Consider the following 12,444-nt stretch of genomic DNA (forward strand, 5'->3'; position numbering starts at 1 on the left):
GTGACTACTTCATTGACATTTCAATTGTAGTTTTTACACAATCGGCTGCTATATACCTTGTAATAGTTTTAGGGCACTATTCAACTGTCTCATGTCTATTTTAATTGTTATATTTAGCAGCTTAGAGTATTCAAGCGTAATTTCTACCTAACTTCATGAATTTTAGGCTAGTCCAAACAGGCTTATAACTCAAACCATATGTTAACAATTGAGGAGCAGAACAGTTTTAGGAGGGGTGTGCAGAGAAATCTTCAGTACCTTAGTGAGAAGTAACTAATCTTTATGTCCTATCTAGTAAGGTGTATGGGAGTCCAAGCTGACTGTTTCCTGTCTGTTCTAAGCTTCCTTATTGGTCTCTGACTATCTGACCTAATTTTCTATTTTCTTCTGATCCTCACCTTCAGGTTTTCTTTCCTTCTTTATAGCTCTCTGGTCATGCTTGGTTTGCTTTTTGATCTTTGTTTTACCATACTTCCCTGTGAAGACCGTCCTGTGCTCATTTCCCACCAACACTCTACAGTCCTCGTTCCTCCAACATTTTTTTTACATGCTTATGGACTGCCTTATAGTTTCCTGCAGCTCTCCAAACTGAACAGAAAACAGGTACTCTTTCTTAACCTCCACACCTGCCACACTTCTGAACCAACAGAAAATGCTGATCAGGAAAGCTAGAAAGACTTAATCTTGGGCATATTATGAGAATGAATAAATTCCTATTGATGTATCCATGAAGAAAAATCACCTAGCTTTGTATTGCCTTTTGTTAAAATTGAAGTTTCTTTCTTTTATTTTTTCTACATCTCATACTTGGTGACACAAAATACGTCATCGACCTCAATTCTTGTCTCCCAGGAAAAATAATTTTCTTGAGGACACAGTTTAGTTTTAAAGCAAGATTTATTAGAATAAAGGAGAAAAGACACTCCCATCCTAGTAACAGAAGAGGGCTTCAAGAAAGGAGAGACCTGTGCACAGGGGGTGTTGGCATCTTTTAAAATTTTAGTTCAAAGAAGTTTCTCCAAAACCAAAGGAAAATTCCTGGTTTTCATGATGCCTGGGTTTGGGACAAAAGGCCGAAAAAGATGTTACCAGTTAACTTGCTCAGTCTCTTTCTAATGGTAGAGACCAGTCTGACACTCCCCTGCGATGGAATTGGGTGGTCACTTTAGGTGGGAAACTGATATGTTGATTTCATCCTCATTTCTTGGGGAAAGCATGATCTTGATATGTTCATTATGCACTTGTCTCTTTGGAGAAACATGGTCAGGTGAATTTAAGACATGGTAGAGAAAATACCATTTTATATTTGAGAAAAATGATTCAGGGACCCAGAATACCCTAACTGCCCAATACCCAGTCTGACTCCTCACGAAATACTTGACACAATTCTTTCCTTTGAGTCAATGTTATGAGTTTTAATCATTGCTCCTCTTTGGTGGGAGTAGGATAAAAATAGAAGTGAAAGAAGAGAAAAGAAAGTCTAAAAGTTCCAGATCCAGACTTTACAAAGAACAAAAGGATGTTCTTTAGTTTGCTAGCAGCCTGGGGACTTATGAGCATCCACAGCGAAATGAAAATAGTGGGAGGGATGGATCCCACAATGGGAGAAAGGGGTATGACAAGCACTGTTTCCCAGCTCCCCTTTTACATAGCAGTAGTTGACGCTAACACTCTCTGATTTACTCAGAGTTTATCTGTTGGTGAGCCCAAAGTCTATGATTCTGTGTTGCTGCCTATCCTTGAACTGAGTTTCTCTTACTGCTTGTCAACGTGAAAGGATTTTCCCAGTCCTGTGCTCCCTCCTGAGGAGAGGAGGTCCTTTATACTATGTAAGAGAGTGAGTCAGCTGCCATTGCACAGCAGAGGATCATAGTGATTACCTTCTGAGCCAGAAGCCACATGAGGTGACACTGGATAGAAATGGAAATGGAGCAAAAAATAATGATAACATGGATGATTGCTTTTTTAAGGAGGCAGGAAGCTATACTAGGGGAAAATTCCAACCCCAAGTGTAGATGCAAGTTTGATGATTTCAGCCCCAAAAACCCAGGAATTGAAAGCCACCAGATCCTCACACTACGTCCTTTTTGTGATTAAATAACTACACATCAGCACTGCTCTTCAAAAGGTTAAAGCCTAAATTACAAATCCAATCTGCAGGTGCAAATGACTAATCCTGAAAACTGCTTCTAACCCTCAAATCCTTATTGCTTAATATATGAACACTTAAACCCTGTGGTGATTTATACTTCCCTTACTGGAGCACTGTAGAAGGACATTTAGAATGCGGGAGAATTATGGGAGACACAGCCAGTTGAGTCTCCCCTGAAGGTGCCAGGAGCAATTGATATGGAGATGAATGAACAGGAAACCTCCTGGTTTACAGGTTTAGGTATAAACAAGTTGTGTTTTGGACACTGCTGAGGTTTCACTGTTGTTTGTACAACCTTTTCCCCACTTCTGGCTGGAGCAGGTCCCAGGGCTAGGGAGACACTAGGAGTCCTCTATAGCTAGGTTGTCGCTTGTTCTGACCTTGCCAGAACCTGTTTGTCATTATGTCTGAGGGCCACACGGACCTATTTTGACCCATATGAAGCAATAGTTGGTATTATTTTCCTGTGGGAACAGTGTAATCCACTGAGCCCAGTGAGTTCTCACTGAGCTCAGTGCATGTGCATCTCACTGTTGTCCCATGCAGTCTTAAATTCTTTGGCACACTGTAAGAAATGGCATCTGATGTGCCACTGCTAGAGTTCTTGATCTGTTTGCCATCAGGCCTGAGAACTACCCAAACCTGTCTTGGGTGGAACCTGTAGGATGCCACATTGTAGTTCAGTGAGTCAGAAATGAGTTCACTCCCAGCTCAGTGCATGTACAGTCCGGTCCCATAGCCCTTGCTTCCACAAAGTGGTGCCCGATTCTACTCTAGGAGCCATACTTGGCTATGAAATCCACCTTGTTCCCATACTGCTCATCTGGGACCTGCCACTCTATCTCTGCTCCTGGTCAAATCAAACAGATGAGCAGGATGGATCGTTCTTTCTCTGGGTTTACCTCTGGAGTTCCCATTAAACATCACTTCCCACCTAATTGCTGGTGGAGTTCCAGCTGCTGGTGGAGTTCAGATCTCCACTAGCTGAATCCCTCTGGGGTATCAGTCAGTGCAACACCACACCATTGTGTCCACTGCTTTCCTGTGTCTGTCAGTCTCCGGGTACCCCTCTGTTATCGTTCTGTTCTCTTCTATTTCCTGGAATGTGCCTTTTCTGGCTTCACATTGGCTAATATTTCTCCATTTGTTTAAACATAACCTTACCCAATTCTGCCATCTTGATTCTTCAGGAAATGATTGCAAAGTTATTTTTGGCAATCTGCACCAATGGCTTGGGCCCTGGTATATGGTTTTCAGAACACAGCCTATGTTTTCTTCTTCCCCACTTTCCTTCCCATCACTCGTAGTCTGCATCACTGAACCCAATGCTGTTCTAGCTATTTTCTTTCTCAAAACTTTCCTGTATTCTTTCTTGAAACTGTCACTAAACCAGGTGAGAGATGTCACAGATTGCAAAGTAGTTTTATGGAAAAAGCCCGAATGACATCAAGTGGAAGTGCTCTGGCTTTCTAATGACCCTTAAGAATTTCCACAAAACAAATATTGTGACACATGGTGGCATATGACAACACCCTAGGAATCTGCTTTGACTAGACTCCCCCAATCTTTTCCTGCAGATAAACCATTTTCAGTTGTCTTTCATTCAAACTCAAAAGCACCAAGCTAACCACTACAGCTCAGAGAAAGAAAAGGTGCAAAGGGCACAGACCGAGGATGCCAGGGGGCAGCAGACTCCTCCTTATGCAGCACTTTTGTTTCTGGTGTGAAGTTGGTCACAACAGAAACTGAATACAGCAACTTTTTCCCAACACCCACAGTCACAGACATCCCAGGACACTATCACAGATATTGCATAGGCTTCTGTGTGTGCAGCAGAATGAAAACACGAGAGTACTCTGTATTGTCAGAAGGAAGGGAACATATTGATTTTAAAAAAAAGGAAAAGATGCAAATTCAGGTAATGTTCAAATTGAAGTGAATACTTATGATCAGAATCCTATGAATTTACAGGTCAAAACTACACTTCAGCCTGAATTTTTCTCAAACCAGATGTATTTCTGGTGAAGGGTCCATTTCCTTGAGAGATGACACCATCACAATGCAAGCCAAGGAGAGCATAGTTCTGACTGCACTATGTGAGAAATGGATAGCTATATGTACCAGTAGTACCTTGGCTAACAGACTTCCTCCTGCCATAGGACTGTGAGACAAGTTAGGACTACAAAGATAGAAACACAGGCCAGCAGGAGCTGTTCAGTGACAATAAAGGAATCTGGATCTCTAGTTTGTATGGTGAATAGTACTTTTTGAGATTTTGCTTTCCACTTGTACTTGCAGAAGTAAATGGGCACAATCAGGTATATCCTAATCCAGAGCAGCTTGCACAGTACTCAATAAATAGCAACCAAAATACAATGGAATACTGCACACCACAGACTGATTTGATGACTTTTATTGAAAAAGACATGTTAGGCAGATGCCTTTTAGCACAGCAAAGCTAACCTAGTGCTCAGTTCGAGGAGGCAGCTTGAGGAGGCAGTGCTGATAAGAGGGAGAACTGAAATGTGTCTGAAAATCTTCTCAGCATCACAAAATGTTTGTGGTTATAAAGAGGATGAAAACTCAAACATTTGTGAAAAGGACAGTAATACATGCAGTGTGGAAAAACAATCTCAGTTTACAAATTCTCACCAACCTTCAAGAAAATTGCCCTGTCTACTCACCACCCAATCATTTCAAATTACAGCTAGCTGTTTCCTGATGAAAGCTGAGCCAATCATCTCAGCAAACAAGTGATTCCCAGCTTTGCGTTTCCAGGTGAAGCTGAGGAAAGGGGATCCTGGGCTTTCCCAGTACCACTCACCAATTATACACATCTGGTTAAGATATAGATGGCTTACAGAATTCTCTGACTTATCAGGAGCTGAAGGAAATGCACTCTCTGCTGACTCCACCCATACCCACAAGCCAAAATACTTAAGAAGCAGTCAGATCAAAGGGATTTTCACCACGATTCACTTCAAAGATGGCAGCACTGGCAGCTCATGTTGCTAAAATTTCTATGAGACGTGGAAAGCTCCAGTGCCCTGGACTAATGGCATATCTCCGCAATGGTAGTCACTTTGAACCCCTAAAATCAAACCTGCAAATAATAGCTACCTCTGTGGAAATGCAATGCACCCATAGGGCTATCCATGTTCATATAACATATATTGGTTGGGTTTTTTTTACATTTAATTTATTTTTATTGGAAAATCAAATATGCATAGAGGAGGAAAGAGAGAGAGGGCAATCTTTTGCCCAATGATTCATTCCCCAAGTGGCTGCAACGGCCAGAGCTGAGCTGATCTGAAATCAGGAGCCTCTTCCAGGCCTCCTGCATGGGTGCAGGATCCCAAGGCTTTGTGTCACCCTCAACTGCTTTCCCAGGCCACAGGCAGGAGCTGGATGGAAAATGGGACCGCCGGATTAGAACTCGTACCCACATGGGATCGTGGCATGCGCAAGATGAGAACTGTAGCCACTAGGCTACCATACTGGGCCCAGCACTTGGTTTTAAGAGGCAGAGACCTAGAGAAATGCTGGGAACCACTGCATGGCTTAAGTGGAGATCTAGGTCATACAGACTACCACAGGTCCTTCACTCAGCTGCAGTCCACTGTATTCCAAGATGTATTAGCAGGTAGTTGGATCAGAATTAGAACTCCATGTTCTGAACAGTCTCCATATTTCCATAGGCTGACACTGCAGGCAGTAGCATTACACGCTACACCACTGCGATGGTCTCCACATATTTTCAATCTGTGCTTGGTTCAATCCACAGATGCAGAATCCTTGTATGTGGAGGGACGTCTGTAGCTTCCATGGAGATGGAGGTCATATATACTCTTTTGACTTCTGGAAATTGTAAATTGCAAAATAAGCTGTCTGCCTAGCGAGGCTACCTAATTTCCCATTGCAAAAACAAACATAAATAGCAAGCAAAACCTGAAAAGCCTGGGACCTTTAAGAAATATGTTACCAAGTGTAGTGATCACCAGCAGCCTATAACATCTTCAATTTAAATAAAATGAAATTTTGGGAGTTTTAAGATGGCCGACATAGGAGGAAGGCTGTGAGGGAGCGTCCAGTGAGAGAGGGATAGAACGCTGCAGAAGCAGCAAAGAGGAACAGCAGGGAACCACAGGGAGAGGTCCGTGAAGCTCCCTGGACAGTGTGGAGCCAAAAAGATCCACACAACTCGGAAGAACAACGAGAACGGAGCAGGGCAAAGGCAGAGAAATCGACATCCCACTCCAGACCTGCTGAGTCACTTTTGAAAACGGCCTGACGGGAGACGCGGCCAGCTCGGAGGCGGGGAGATCAGGGGGATCGTCGCCGGCGGGAGGCCTTCGACAGCGGTGGAGGCAGACTGCAGCGGCCGGACGTTTGGTGAGCGGGGGGTTGACATGGCAGCCTGTGCATTCCTCGCCCACTGCTGAGGTTCCAGCCTCTGAGAACGTGGAGCAGGCGGCCTGAAACTGTTGGGTCTGTGCCTTGGGAACTACGCACAGTGGTGTTGGTGGCTGAGGGGGCCCCGGGAAGGCGCCTCGGATGTTCCTGCGCTGAGGGGGCCAGTGCGTCTCGGTGCGCAGAGGCTGCTGGCGAGGGTCTGGAGTCCTCCACATCCTGCCTGGTGGGTGCGCGAGACCACCAGGAGGACTCTGAACGCTGCACCGGGCGGGCTGGGCGGCCCCGCCTGCAGCAGCAGCACCTCCACAGCGCAGCTGTCAGGTGTCAGGAGGGCACTGAGATTTGGGAAGTGTAGCGCTGTGTGTCCCTGACACGCAGGTACCACTCCCATAGAGTGAACTGCTCACTCCTCGCCTCCCACACCGCAGTTCTGAGCATGGGCGACCCACCAGGAGAGCTCTGAAAACTCCTGCACCACACTGACACGGTGCGAACCTGCCGTGAAGTCATTATAACAGGGCGCCTGGGCCACTCCTCCACTAAGGGCCTGTGTGGGGGAGCCACACGGGAGCAGGGGCTCTGAACACCCACACACCACGAGTGGTGGATTCACTGCACAAGAGCCACGCCTGGAAAGTGCCTCACCCACAGTCCCGTGTGTGGGAGACGCACCAGGTGGGCTCTGAAAAACCCTGCAGTCCCTGACACGGAGAACGCACATAAAACCTTCTAAGCCCTGTGGATTCCCGTGCAGGGGGCACACCCAGAGAGCGCCTCCATCCCTCCACGCCCTGGGGTGTCACACCTGTAGAAGAGGTGCCCAGAGTGTGCCTGGAATCCACTGGGCCCCCAAGGTGGTGCTCTACAACCCCGAGCCCTGAGAACACACCAACGGTGCCTTGAAAATTACCACACCCGGCAACACCACGCCTGCAGGCTCCAATCTCTACAGGAAAGCGCCTGACAGCCCCTCAACACACGGGTCCATTTGCCCCACCAGAATACACCAAGGCAATGGGAAAAACCACCAGAAAGAGTTGTGCCAATGAAAACTCTGATACAACATTCCAAAACTTGTGGGACACCGCCAAAGCAGTGCTACGAGGTAGATTCATCGCAATCGGAGCCCATGTCAAGGCCCAAGAAAGACGCCAAATACAGGAACTAACCTCACACCTCCAGGATCTGGAAAAACAGCAGCAGAAGAGTCCCACGCACAATAGGAAACAAGAAATCGTCAAAACAAGAGAGGAGATAAACCAAATAGAAATCAAAAAAACTATACATAAAATCCACAAATCAAAAAGCTGGTTTTTTGAGAAAATAAACAAAATAGACACTCCACTGGCCCGATTGACCAAAAAAAAACAAGAGAAAGTGAGAATCAATAGCATTAAAGATGAAAAAGGCAACATAACAACAGACACTGCAATCATTAAGAAAATAATTAGAAATTACTACAAAGAACTGTACTCCCACAAATTTGAGGACCACCAAGAAATAGAAAAGTTCTTGGACTCCCACCACTTACCAAAACTCAGTCCAGAGGCAACTGCAGAATTAAATAAACCCATAACCGAGGTAGAGATTGAAACAGTCATCAAGGATCTCCCAACGAAAAAAAGCCCAGGCCCAGACAGCTTCACTACAGAATTCTACAAAACATTCCGAACAGAACTAACCCCAATCCTCTACAAGCTCTTCAAAACAATAGAGGAGGAAGCAACCCTCCCAAACTCATTCTATGAAGCCAACATCACCTTAATCCCAAAACCGGACAGAGAACCATCAGAAAAGGAAAACTACAGACCTATTTCTCTGATGAACATTGATGCTAAAATTCTCAACAAAATCCTAGCCAATAGAATTCAAAAAATCATCAGACAGATCATTCATCCGGATCAAGTAGGATTCATCCCTGGAATGCAGGGATGGTTCAACATTCAGAAATCCATAAATGTTATAAACCATATCCCAAAACTGCAAAACAAGAACCACATAATAGTTTCAATAGTTGCAGAAAAAGCTTTCGACAAAATCCAACACCTCTTCATGCTAAAAACTCTAGCCAAAGTAGGCATAGATGGGAAAATCCACAACATAATCAAAGCAATTTATGAAAAACCCAACGCCAGTATCATACTGAATGGAGAAAAGCTAGAACCCTTCCCACTGAGATCTGGAACAAGACAAGGGTGCCCGCTATCACCACTGCTATTCAACATAGTCCTAGAGGTACTTGCAGAGGCCATAAGACAAGAAAAAGAAATCAAAGGCATACGTATAGGAAATGAAGAAGTCAAGCTTTCACTATATGCAGATGACATAATCCTATACATAGAAAAGCCAGGAGACTCAATACAGAAACTACTAGAACTTATACGAGAGTTTGGCAGAGTGGCAGGGTACAAAATTAACGAACGAAAATCAACAGCCATAGTGTACGCAAATAACACCAAGATGGAAGAAGATCTAACCAACAGGATACCATTCAAAATAGCAGAGAGAAGTATGAAGTATTTGGGAATAAATCTAACCAAAAGCGTAGGAGACCTATTCGAAGAAAACTACAAACTATTTAAAAAGGAAATTGAACAAAACCTCAAAAGATGGGATAACATCCCGTGCTCCTGGATAGGCAAAATCAATATCATTAAAATGTCTATACTACCACAAGCAATATACATTTTCAATGCAATTCCAATCAAATTGCCCAAAACATTCTTCACGGAACTGGATACAATGATTCAAAAGTTCATCTGGAAACACAAAAAACCACGAATAGCTAGAACCATCCTGAAAAATAAGAAGTTAGCAGGGGGAATCACAGTCTCGGACCTCTGGACATACTATAGAGCAGTGGTTATCAAAACAGCCTGGTACTGGCACAAAGACAGAAAGGAAGATCAATGGAATAGAATAGAAGCACCAAAAGGGAGCCCACACAAATACAGCCAGTTAATCTTTGACAAAAAGACCAATGACAACTCAAGCAAGTGGGAAGGCCTCTTTAGTAAATGTTGTAGGGACAACTGGCTGATAGCCTGTAGAAACAAAAAGATAGACCCACATCTATCACCATACACCAAGATCCAATCTACATGGATAAAAGACCTAAACCTACATCCAGAAACCTTCAAACTCTTGCAAGAAAATGTAGGAAATACCCTGCAAGACCTAGGAGTAGGTTCCGACTTTCTAAGAAAGACACCAAAAGCAATAGCAGTTGAGAACAGAATAAACAAATGGGACCTCATCAAACTAAGAAGCTTCTGTACAGCAAGGGAAACAATCAACAAAGTAAAAAAGCAACCCACAGAGTGGGAGAAGATCTTTGCACACGATATAGGCGATAGGGGGCTAATTTCCAGGATATACAAAGAACTTCAAAACAACCAAAAAACCAAACAAACAAGCCACTCAAGAAATGGGCACCGGAAATGGGCAAACATTTCACAAAGGAACAAGTCCAAATGGCAAACAAACATATGAAAAAATGATCCAGCTCCCTAGCAATAAGGGAAATCCAAATTAAAATACCGATGAGGTACCACCTAACACCAGCAAGATTGGCCCACATAAACAAGAACACCAACGACGCTTGCTGGCGAGGATGCAGGGAAAAGGGAACCCTACTCCACTGCTGGTGGAGCTGCAAATTGGTACAGCCTTTATGGAAATCAGTATGGAGAACACTCAAACAACTCAAAATCTGCATACCATATGACCCAGCAATAGTACTCCTAGAAATATATCCAAAACACCTGTTTTACGACAAACCAACATGCATCCCTATGTTCATTGCAGCACAATCAGTAATTGCAAAAACATGGAAGCAACCAAAATGCCCATCAGCAGAAGATTGGATAAGAAAGCTTTGGTTCATCTACTCCATGGAATAATACTCAGCTATTAAAAAAAAACAAAATGCAGTTCTTTGTGGCTAAATGGGCCCAACTGGAAACTATAATGCTAAGGGAAATGAGCGAATCCCAAAAGATTAGATACCACATGTTTGCCTTGACTTAACCTGTAATTTTTTGTTTGGTTGTTTGTTATTTTTTGAACCTGTCATTGATACTGTCTCAACCCAGATGTTTCGAAGAAGGGAACTTGCATTATTTTTAACATATTGTTTACCCAATACTATGTCAATTAATTCCATAATGTTGTATATTGATACTGAGGCCTTGTTGGGGCTTTTAACTGACCGGATCTTTACTCTGTTAGCCCTATCTTCAGACCATAGAAGGTCTCCCCAAGAGGCCACTGAACTTATCTGGACAATAAGACGCTGAACTTTATGCTAGGCATGTGTTTGCAAGCAATGAATCTCAACTGAACTTGAACTATGGTTATGCAACAAGGTGGAGGAATCCACCATGGGGGGAGGGGTATGGGAGGGGTGGGGGGAATCCCCAGCGCCTATAAAACTGTACTACATAATACAATGTAAGCAACAATAAAAAAAAAAAAAAAGACTATCTCATTACTCACTACTTCACCCCAGTTACCTCCATCTGAGAGCTTTGTGAAAATTATCAAATGAACTTCATCACCAGGCTGCTGTGGTCACACTAAGGAAATATCATATCTAGTGCCCAGCATGGATTCAATGAGTCTGGCTTATAGCCGAGCTCCAGAACTTGGAGCGAGGTACATTCACTGCACTGGAGTCCAACTCCAGGACAATTTATCAATCAGGATCCATATGGCGTAGTTGAAATTGAAGCACCTGCCATTCTGGGGTGTGACAGCACATGCAGGCTATTAGACCTGCACAACCAAGGACAGCAAGACACGTTTGTACCTGAGATATGAAAACAGAGAGCAAAGTCTTATCTCTGTGTGGCATGGCCTGAAGAATCTCACACAGAGAACATGAGCAAGGCAGGTCCTCACTGATTCCCATGTGGCACAGCTAAGAGGAGAGATTCCTTCACCCTCACAAGAGAGGAAGACTCAAGCAGACAGTGAGAAAGAACAAGGAGAGTGTGAAGCCACAGGCTGGGAGACATTACAGGCTACACAGTGCAAACTTCACGGATAACCAACTCCTCCCTCAGTTGACTCATCCTCAGCCACACAATGTATAGCAATATTTTGAGATGAATTGCAGGGAATCCTAAGACTGGCAAGGGCAGGCACACATGCCAACTGAACAATCAGTTCATGGCCTCACTGCCTTCTGAGCATGCTGCACTGTGGCCACCAACAAGGATGCAGGCACAGACTTGCTCATCCCAATGCCCTCGTTAGGCAGTGACGCAAAATCTTAGTTCTAGAAACACAGGCTGCACAGATGTGCTAAACTCAGGAGTAATGCAGATTTCGTGTCATTTTTAGTAAAGAATCTTCAGGGTCTTATTAAACCCTCAGGAAGAATGAACCCCTTTATTGGTATTGTGTCCAGCATTTGAAACCTTCATCATGTAGTTTTTCAGTATTTTACATGGGGTGGAACCCAGTCTGGGTTGCTGCTAGAATCAAGGAACACACAACCTTACCAGCAGCCTCACAGCAGCGTTCCTATCAGCACTGACACCCATTCTGACTCCTTAATTCCATGCCCATTCCATGCATGCTGACAGCACAGGATGTGTGGTCCCAACACTCTAACGCTACCATTTCAACGTTGCATCTTGGAGATCTAACCACAGAAATGGTCTAACACAGAAATTGTGGTGTCACTCCATTGTCCCCCCACAGCACAGAATGGCAAAATAAGTAGCAAAGGCGTGGAAGGAACAAGTATGGATAGAACCTTTTCCTTCATTAGTCAGCATTACTGTAACAGTTGTACATTGTTTCAGGACTCTCAGAAAGGATTAAACACCAAGATTGTCATGTACATTCACAATCACAACCACAATTACAAA

The sequence above is a fragment of the Ochotona curzoniae genome, unplaced genomic scaffold, assembly GCF_017591425.1.
Source record: "Ochotona curzoniae isolate NIBS_2020 unplaced genomic scaffold, NIBS_Ocur_1.0 contig_594, whole genome shotgun sequence".
Lineage (NCBI taxonomy): Eukaryota > Metazoa > Chordata > Mammalia > Lagomorpha > Ochotonidae > Ochotona > Ochotona curzoniae.